The sequence below is a fragment of the Apis mellifera genome, linkage group LG3 (assembly GCF_003254395.2).
Source record: "Apis mellifera strain DH4 linkage group LG3, Amel_HAv3.1, whole genome shotgun sequence".
Classification (NCBI taxonomy): Eukaryota; Metazoa; Arthropoda; class Insecta; order Hymenoptera; family Apidae; genus Apis; species Apis mellifera.
The window spans coordinates 12,776,797-12,787,035 of NC_037640.1; the positions used below are offsets into that span (position 1 = coordinate 12,776,797).

The 10,239-nt window shown below is 36.3% G+C and overlaps 1 long non-coding RNA gene across 1 annotated transcript; it reads left to right on the forward strand.

Annotated features, from left to right (window-relative positions):
- Positions 1–1,143: 1,143 nt before the first annotated feature.
- Positions 1,144–6,915, forward strand: LOC102656068. The gene is made up of 4 exons (XR_003304400.1): positions 1,144–2,938; positions 5,583–5,776; positions 5,931–6,159; positions 6,693–6,915. It is a non-coding gene; the product is annotated as an uncharacterized LOC102656068 (long non-coding RNA).
- Positions 6,916–10,239: the final 3,324 nt, after the last annotated feature.

Below are 10,239 nucleotides of genomic sequence, written 5' to 3' on the forward strand. Positions count from 1 at the left end.
GCGTAATGTTTCGATCTATATATCGTAATTACGATTATTAATATATCGATATTCCTCGTGACGAGGAAGGATTTTCATGTAGCGAATAAATGAAGAAATAATCATAAAAAAAAAAAAATCGAACTTGTAATCAATAATTTCAATAATTCGATTTCAAACTTTCAATAATCGGGGATACGTAAAAAAATTAATATTTTATTTTCGCTGAATTATTATTCAATTCGAAATTCGAAATATCGAATTTCAAATCGTATCGTATATAGAGAATTGTATTAAGTTATAGGTTAAGTTACAGCACGTGATACGATTATATATACTCGGCATTATTATTCCGTGGCATGGAGTCGTGTTCATGGAGCCGTGGACTCCAACTATAAGTATATAGGTGACTGCTAAACAAGTTTAGGAAGGAGGGGGGGGGACACAGTTCCAGGGAGTCCACCGCGAATTACCAACGAACTCGATCCTCCGAAATGTCAGACCCCGTGGAATCCCCTTCTACCTGTTGTTCCCGCGATAACGACGTTTTCCTTCGATGGTAATTTAAATTTCGATGAAAATTCCCCGAGTTCCAGCGGTCGATATTGTCCGATCGGAATTTTCCCTTCCGCCATTTTTCCCCCGCTTTATTAAAGCACTTTTCTATAGTGTTACGCATGGAACAGGGAGGAATTTATTAATTCGTGAAACTTGGACAAATATCTGGATCTCTCTCTTCTGTTTTCAATTAATAAATTTAAATTTGAAACCCAGAAAGCGTGTCCATCCTCCCTCCCCCCCTTCAGCTTTTAAAAAAAATTAAGATATTTCACACCAACTGTCGTAACACGATGTATTTTTATAAAATAGATGAGATAATTGCGACTTTTATCATCGTGAAAAGGGCAAAATCGTTGCGAATCGCTTTTCATTTCATATTGGAAGCTATCCGTTAAATTTTCACTCGAACTGTATTAATATTAAAATATTTTAATGTAAATTCCCTCTTCTCTCTTCAAAAAAAAAAAAAGTATAAAATAAACTCGACACGAAATTCTAGAATTTATTCACATCCTTGTCTTAATCGAAATTCGTATTTTTCATTCATTCGCGTTCTTTATGAATAACGCGTGAAATTATCCTTTCTCTTATTATCGTTCGTTTAATTCTCTTTATTAGCCTGTAATTTCGTTTCGTTTCTTTTTTCCTTTTTTCTTTAATTTTTTTTTTTTTTTTTTCTCGCGAAACAAAACATCTTTCTACATCCGCGGGAGTAGCTCCAAAAGCGAGAAAACCCGGCGATAATTTGTCGAGAAGATCCTTGCGTCGACCATTCTTCTCTCCTCGCAATTTTAAATGCCTCGCGACGTATTTCTTCCCGTCGTTTCTATCCCCACTCCTCTACGCTCTATAATAAAACCAGCAACCGTCGTAATCTAATACCGTTTCGCGTCCACGCGACGAAAAAAGAAGAAAAATAATAAAGAAGGAAAGCACGAATACAAAGTACAAGGACAAACCTCGAAACGAAAACCGAACGTATTAGATATATACACAGGAGAAACGTGAACATTTTATTATAAAATATTTCCTTGGATTATTCCTTTCCAACCGTACACAAATTTATATATATTTTTCTTCTTTTTTTTTTTTTTCTCTACATGAAGGTTCAACGAGAGATAGGAAAGAGGGATAAAATCTTGATTAATATCTACGACGCGGCAAAGGTCGATAGTCGAAGATGAGCTTCCCATTCTCTCGTGTTCTCTCCATTAACAAATCCAAAGGGATGAGAACGGTAATACCGCTCATTACCGCTCGCGAAGGAGGATAATGAGATTAAAATTTTAACAAGCTTGACACGCGCACGGATGCGACGCCGTTAAATTAATCGCCAAGTTCATCGAGAGGGAATTTTTAATAATATTTTCGGTGATCACGCGTGCTGTTTGCGAAAAGGATCGATCCTTTAATGATGGAATAAACGCACTCCTCGTTATTATATCGAGCAAGGAGAGTTACATCAAACACGGCGTACTATAAATTTAAATTAAAAGCAAACGCCAGATTTTAACACATTGCAGCCGTATTCAGTCTCTACGAATCTTCGATCGATGCATTTTAAAATGTATCTCTCACTGTTATAGGACAATTAAAATCAATTTAGAAAACAGAGTTTCCTCTTTTTTTTTGCTCGAATGGAGAAAGCTCGAGATGGTGAACTTTATTAATTTTTTACAGCTAACTCAAAATGATTTCATTTTAGGTGTAATTATAAAAAAATTTGTCGAATATTGAACTCTATATATTTTATAAATCCTCGATTTGTCAGGACAAGTATTAATTAAAATGTCTCTCATCTTTCTTATTTCTTATTTAAGAGCAAATCTTATAATCCCTCTCAACTCCCGTTAACGTAACGTGCTCTCACATTCACCGAGTATTATCCTTTCATCTTCATCGCTGTTCTTCTTTATCGTCAATAATTTCTTTACGAACGAGAACTACTTACAAAACTCGAGAACGTTGAAAATAATATTCCTATTGTCAAACTCGAAGACACAGATCCAATTTTAGATAAGAAAATCTACTTATTCGACGTTATATTATTCTACGCTTCATTTAGGAATCAACCGTAAATAAATAACATCGCCGTCGAATCCAAACAGTGGCCAAGAGTCACATTCGAAATTTATCTCTCACTGTTGTATTATACAATTAAAGTCGATTTAAGAAGAGTCTCCCCTCTCCGTAACAGTTCCATTCCCCCCACCCTTCCCCTCCGTGGATTTTATTTTCGTTTCCTCGGCGCTGGAATTGGCGCACGCGGCGCTGCTGCGGGGAAACTCGTGCGCGCGAATCCACAGGAATTATCGCAGCGACGATAAATGGCGGCGCGCGTTGCTTTTCCTCGAGGCGAGACGAGGCTAGGCGAGGCGAGGCGTTGCGAGTGTATCTCGTAAGTGATTTACATCGTTCCCCAATTTCGGGTCTTTGCAGTAAGTACACTTAGGGACGTTATTCTATCTCTCGGCGTGCATTGTGCTCGGCGGCCTGCTGTTTCGCAGGCTACGCTGCGAAGGGTGGGGGGACGGCGGCCGCGATAACGGCCTCGAGGTGGGAAGCAGGGCGGGAGGGGGAATGGGGAAGGGGGAGTGTTGGAGACGGAATGGTGGTGGTAGATTGCTCCCACCGCCGTTGGGTTTCTTGTAAGCCGGTAATCTTCGGTAAGTAACAAAACACGTGGCTGAGCTTAGGACCCCCACCACTCGAGAAATTCTCTCTCTCTCTTTCTCTCTCGCCTCCGGTGTTGCAGTCGACGTACTCTCGCCTCCTCCGGTGGTAACCCGCTGCTATTCGACAGAAATTTCCTGCGTACATATATATACGTATATATCGCGGATTTCAACGCGTTTCCTTCTTTTTTAGGAACGGATTTTTGTTTCTCTTGTTGTTTTCTTCTTCTTCAAAGGGATGCGCGTTTTCTCTGGCGACGAAAAGAGGATATCGAAGGATATTTCTGTTCTTCTTCGTTAAAAAGACGTTCGTTGAACGGTGTGGATGGCTGTTTATGGGAGTAGAGGAGGGGGAAGAGGGAAGCGAAGGATGAAACGTAGATTGGGAGAGGCGAGTGTTGGGTAAGGTTGGCAGGATAGGAGAACGTTTCAATTAGAAAACGGATATGGAGGAAAGGTGGGGGGAGGGAAAAGCGAGGGATTAATCCTCGGCTGTTGGTATTAAAACCGAATGTATTTATAACTCCTAAACCGTCCCGCTTCTCTACGGGGAACGAAATCCTTCGTACAGCTTCCAACTTCTCTTACTCCCCCCTCTCTACTTCTGATCCGTTTCTTGTTTGTTTCGCGCTCTAAATTTTCTTTACAGATTCGAGAATAATCTACTACTAGATTTTTAATCGAGAAACTTCTTCCTTTCGCTATTTCGTCGATATTTTATCGTTCGCCTATCCGTTCCTTTCGCCTTTCTTCGAGCCCCTCGTATTACGTACGCTCGTGATCAATTAAACTCTAATTAAGTTCTCGTCGTCGATGAAAAGTAGTCGAACCAAACACGCGAATGAATAATTGTCCAACAATTTTTATCTTCTATCCTCCCTGCTCTTTCTTATCTTATTTTTATTAAACTTATTCCTCGATCATTAATCGCACGATTTTCAAAAATTAAAAAAATTTAAAAATTTAAAATTCTTCAAAATCAAAATTCGATCATCGTTACTTTCCAATACGTATTATATTCTACGAAACGGGTGTTTTCTCAATCGTTGCAATTATTACAACGTTCGATCGATCGATAAAATTTTATCATCGAAATTTTACGCGCAAGCGACCCCTGCCCCCGATCGGCCGGATTTCGGGCTAGAAAGCAGTTTAATTCGTGAAATATTACGAAGCTCGGAGCGGGACGGGCGACCAATCTGTCCCGTTTGATTTTTGACTACGTCAAATTGGCGGAGGATTAACCTCGCGGCCAAATGGATGGCCCCGATCGGAACCGTGTTGTCGCTCCGCTTTCGGCGAAGATTGCGCCCGTTTGTTTACCGTTATCGATGTAAACACATTGTTGTATTTATAGGGGGCGGCACGTATCGGCCCGCCAATTAAGAGAAAGAGGGGAACAATTTACCGCCATATTTATATTCAATCGATTAATTGAAACGAAAATGCGCGATTGATATCGGTTTTCTCGCTCGAATCGAACTCGATTTTCAATCGAAAAAAGGAACGATTCTCGAAAATTCGTCCTCCGAGAAACGAACCGTTTTTTATCCGTTTACCGCGCGTATTAGCGCGTTTCGGACGTGTATTCTAGCGCGAATAACGATGTGAACGGCGGATGTATGATTACAAACGAGGCTCGCTTACCGTGCAAAAGAGGGGACGCGACAATGGTTGGTTACAAACACGACACGGATTATCCAGCCCATTGCTTAGTAAATCTACCAGATCCTAGCTATTGCGCTCGTTTCTCGGATTTGGCGCGCGTTCCGATATTTAAACTGATCCACCAACAAGATTCCACATGCTTAATGAGCAATGGGTGATCGAATATCGAATCAATTATCGTATTTATTTTCGGGAACGGAAATTTTCCAGGATAACCTCTTCGTATATGGCGATGCAACGACACGTCGAAATTAATTAAAAAGATCGAAAGGTGCAGTTTTAATTTAAAGTTGAAGAAATGTTGTATATTAATATAGAAATGTTGCCAAAACTTTTTCAGGATAATCTTTTCGAAGAAAAGATATGACGATACAACGACACGTCGAAATTAATTAAAAAGATCGAAAGACGCACGTAAAGTTGAAAAAGATAAGAAATGTTCTATTATAGTATCGAAACGTTGCCAAAACTTTTCCAGGATAACCTTATCGAGGAAGAACGAAATTAATTACGAAAGATCGAACGGCGCAGTTTAAGTCGAAGTTGAAGAGGTTATGTTAAGAAATGTTACGTTAATATCGAAACGTTGTCAAAACTTTTCGAGGAACAACGAAATTAATTAATTATGAAAAATCAAACGAATTTAACTTGGAATTGAAATATTATGTTAATATCGAAACATTGTCAAAATTTTTCCAGGATACTCTTTTTCATGAAACAATAACACATCGAAATTAATTACGAAAGATCGAACGGATTTAAGTTGAAGTTGAAATATTATGTTAGTATCGAAACGTTGTCAAAACTTTTCCAGAATAACCTTTTCGAGGAACAACGACACAAAATTAATTACGAAAAATCGAACGGTGCACTTTTAAGTGGAAGTTGACAAGGTAAGAAAGGTTATGTTAGTATCGAAATATTGCCCAAACTTTTTTAGGATAATCTTTTCGAAAAACAACGAAATTAATTACAAAAGATCGAAAAACACAATTTTAATTTAAGGTTGAAAAAATGTTGTATGTTATTATCGATATTTTTTCGAAGGACAACGACACGAAATTATTTACGAAAGATCGAACGCAGTTTTAAGCTGCGGGAGACACGGCGATGCAACGACACGTCGAATTGACTAAAAAGATCGAAAGTTTTATTTAATCGTAGTTTTAAGATTGAAGAAATGTTATATGTTATTATTGAAATCTTTTCGAAGAACAACGACACGAAATTAATTACGAAAGATCGAACGGTGCAGTTTTAAGTGGAAGTTGACAAGGTAAGAAAGGTTATGTTAGTATCGAAACGTTGCCACTTGTCCAGGATAATCTTTTGAAAGGAACGAAATTAATTACAAAAAATCGAAAAACACAATTTTAATTTAAGATTGAAGAAATGTTGTATGTTATTATCGATATTTTTTCGAAGGACCACGACACGAAATTACTTACGAAAGATCGAACAGCGTAGTTTTAAGCTGCGGGAGACATGGCGATGCAACGACACGTCGAATTGATTAAAAAGATCGAAAGTTTTATTTAATCGTAATTTTAATTTAAGATTGAAGAAATGTTGTGTTATTATTGAAATCTTTTCGAAGGACAACGACACGAAATTAATTACGAAAAATCGAACGGTGCACTTTTAAGTAGAAGTTGACAAGGTAAGAAAGGTTATGTTAGTATCGAAACGTTACCACTTGTCCAGGATAATCTTTTGAAAGGAACGAAATTAATTACAAAAGATCGAAAAACACAATTTTAATTTAAGGTTGAAGAAATGTTGTATGTTATTATCGATATTTTTTCGAAGGACAACGACACGAAATTACTTACGAAAGATCGAACGGCGCAGTTTTAAGCTGCGGGAGACACGGCGATGCAACGACACGTCGAATTGACTAAAAAGATCGAGTTTTATTTAATCGTAGTTTTAATTTAAGATTGAAGAAATGTTATATATTATTATTGAAATCTTTTCGAAATCTTTTCGAACGACACGAAATTAATTACGAAAGATCGAACGGTGCACTTTTAAGTGGAAATTGACAAGGTAAGAAAGGTTATGTTAATATCGAAACATTGCCATTTGTTCAAGATAATCTTTTCGAAGAAACGAAATTAATTACAAAAGATCGAAAGACGTAGTTTTAATTTAAGGTTGAAGAAATCTTGTACGTTATTATCGAAATCTTTTCGAAAAACAACGACATTAATTACGAAAGATCGAACGGCGCAGTTTTAAGCTGTCAAAACTTTTCCAGGATAACCTTTTCGAAGAACAACGACATTAATTATTAAAGAACAAACGCTTTTAAGTTGAAGTTGAAATATTATGTTAGTATCGAAACGTTGTCAAAACTTTTGCAGTATAACCTTTTCGAGGAACAACGAAATTAATTACGAAAGATCCAACGACGTAATTTTAAGTTGAAGTTGAAATATTACGTTAGTATCGAAACATTGTCAAAATTTTTCCAGGATAACCTTTTCAAGAAACAACAACACATCGAAATTAATTACGAAAGATCGAACGACGTAGTTTTACGTTAGTATCGAAACATTGTCAAAACTTTTCCAGGATAATTTTTTCGAGGGACACGGCGATGCAACGACACGTCGAAATTAACTAAAAAGATCGAAAGTTTCACTTAATCACAGTTTTAATTTAAGATTGAAGAAATGTTGTATGTTATTATCGAATCTTTTCGAAGGACAATGACACGAAATTAATTACGAAAGATCGAACGGTGCATTTTTAAATGGAAGTTGACAAAGTAAGAAAGGTTATGTTAGTATCGAAACGTTGCCAAAACTTTTCTAGGATAATCTTTTCGAAGAACAATGAAATTAATTACGAAAGATCGAAAAACGTTGAACGAAGAAATGTTGTATCGAAATCTTTTCGAAGAACAAGGACATTAATTACGAAAGATCGAACGGTGCAGTTTTAAGTTGTCAAAACTTTTCCAGGATAATCTTTGCGATGAACAACGAAATTAATTACGAAAAATCGAACGACGCAGTTTTAAGTCGAAGTTGAAGAGGTAAGAAATGTTATTTTAGTATCAAAACGTTGTACTATTATAACTTTTTCGACAAACAACGATACGTCGAAATTAATTACGAAAGATCGAACGGTGCACTTTTAAGTTGTCAAAACTTTTCCAGGATAACCTTTTCGAGGAACAACAATTAAACAACACGAAATTAATTACGAAAGATCAAACGCTTTTAAGTTGAAGTTGAAATATTATGTTAGTATCGAAACGTTGTCAAAACTTTTCCAGGATAACCTTTTCGAGGAACAATGACACGAAATTAATTATTAAACATCAAACGGTTTTAAGTTGAAATTGAAATATTATGTTAGTATCGAAACGTTGTTAAAACTTTTCCAGAATAACCTTTTTGAGGAACAACGACACGAAATTAATTACGAAAGATCGAACTGCACAGTTTTAAGTTGTCAAAACTTTTCCAGGATAATCTTTTCGAGGGACACAATGCACAATGCAATGACATGTCGATATTAACTAAAAAGATCGAAAGGTGCAGTTTTAACTTAAAGTTGAAGAAATGTTATATGTTAGTATCGAAATATTGTCAAAATTTTTCCTTATAATCTTTTTAGAGAAGAAACAAGAATACATCGAAATTAATTACGAAAGATCAAACGACGCAGTTTTAAGTTGAAGTTGAAAAGGTAAGAAAGGTTATGTTAGTATCGAAATGTTGCTAAAACTTTTTCAAGATAATCTTTTCGAGGAAATTAGCGATACAATGACACGTCGAAATTAATTACAAAAGATCGAACGGCACAGTTTTAAGTTGTCAAAACTTTTCCAGGATAACCTTTTCGAGGGACAATACGACACGTCGAAATTAACTAAAAAGATCGAAAGGCGCAGTTTTAATTTAAGAAATGTTGTATGTTAATATCAAAATGTTGCCAAAACTTTTCCAGGATAACCTTTTCGAAAAATAAAACAACATCGAAATTAATTACGAAAGATCGAACGACACAGTTTTAAATTGCCAAAACTTTTCCAGGATAACCTTTTTGAGGAACACGACGATACTATAACACGTCGAAATTAATTAAAAAGATCGAAAGACGCACGTAAAGTTGAAAAAGATAAGAAATGTTCTATTATAGTATCGAAACGTTGCCAAAACTTTTCCAGGACCTTTTCGAGGAATAACGAAATTAATTACGAAAGATCGAACGGCGCAGTTTTAACTCGAAGTTGAAGAGGTTATGTTAAGAAATGTTATGTTAATATCGAAACATTGTCAAAACTTTTCGAGGAACAACGAAATTAATTAATTACGAAAGATGAAACGACGCAATTTTAAGTTAAAATTGAAATATTACGTTAGTATCGAAACATTGTCAAAATTTTTCCAAGATATCCTTTTTAAGAAACAACATCGAAATTAATTATAAAAGATCGAACGGTGCAATTTTAAGTTGTCAAAACTTTTCCAGGATAACCTTTTCGATGATGACAATGTGAAAAAATTACAAAAAATTAATTAAAAAGATCGCAGTTTTAACTTAAGATTGAAGAAATATTGTACGTTAGTATGGAAATATTGCCAAAACTTTTTCAGAATAATCTTTTCGAGAAACAATGACATATTGAAATTAATTACGAAAAATCGAACGGCGCAGTTTTAAGTCGAAGTTGAAAAGGTAAGAAAGGTTATGTTAGTATCGAAATGTTGCCAAAACTTTTCCAAGATAATCTTTTCGAGGAACATAGCGATACAATGACACGTCGAAATTAATTACGAAAGATCGAACGGCACAGTTTCAAGTTGTCAAAACTTTTCCAGGATAACCTTTTCGAGACAATACGATATTACGACACGTCGAAATTAACTAAAAAGATCGAAAGGCATAGTTTTAACTTACGAAATATTGTATGTTAATATCGAAACATTGCCAAAACTTTTCCAGGATAACCTTATCGAGGAACAACGAAATTAATTACGAAAGATCGAACGGTGCAGTTTTAAGTTGAAGAGGTTATGTTAATATCGAAACTTTTCCAGGGACAACGAAATTAATTAATTACAAGAAATGAAACGACGCAGTTTTAACCTGAAGTTGAAACATTACTATCGAAACATTGTTGGAACGAGGATTAAGTGAAACGAAGCTCGGCGGTTAACGAACAACCGAATGCATATTTCCGCTTCCTTCTCCCGATATCGGTCTCCTCATATCGGTCCGCTATCCAGCGAAACGAAAACGGTTGGAAGGCCACCTTGGAGGTTCGCGTTCGAGGGGGGGGGGGGGGGATGGGATGTTCGAATGCCTCGGGAATCAATTGCGTTAGAGATTACCGCGT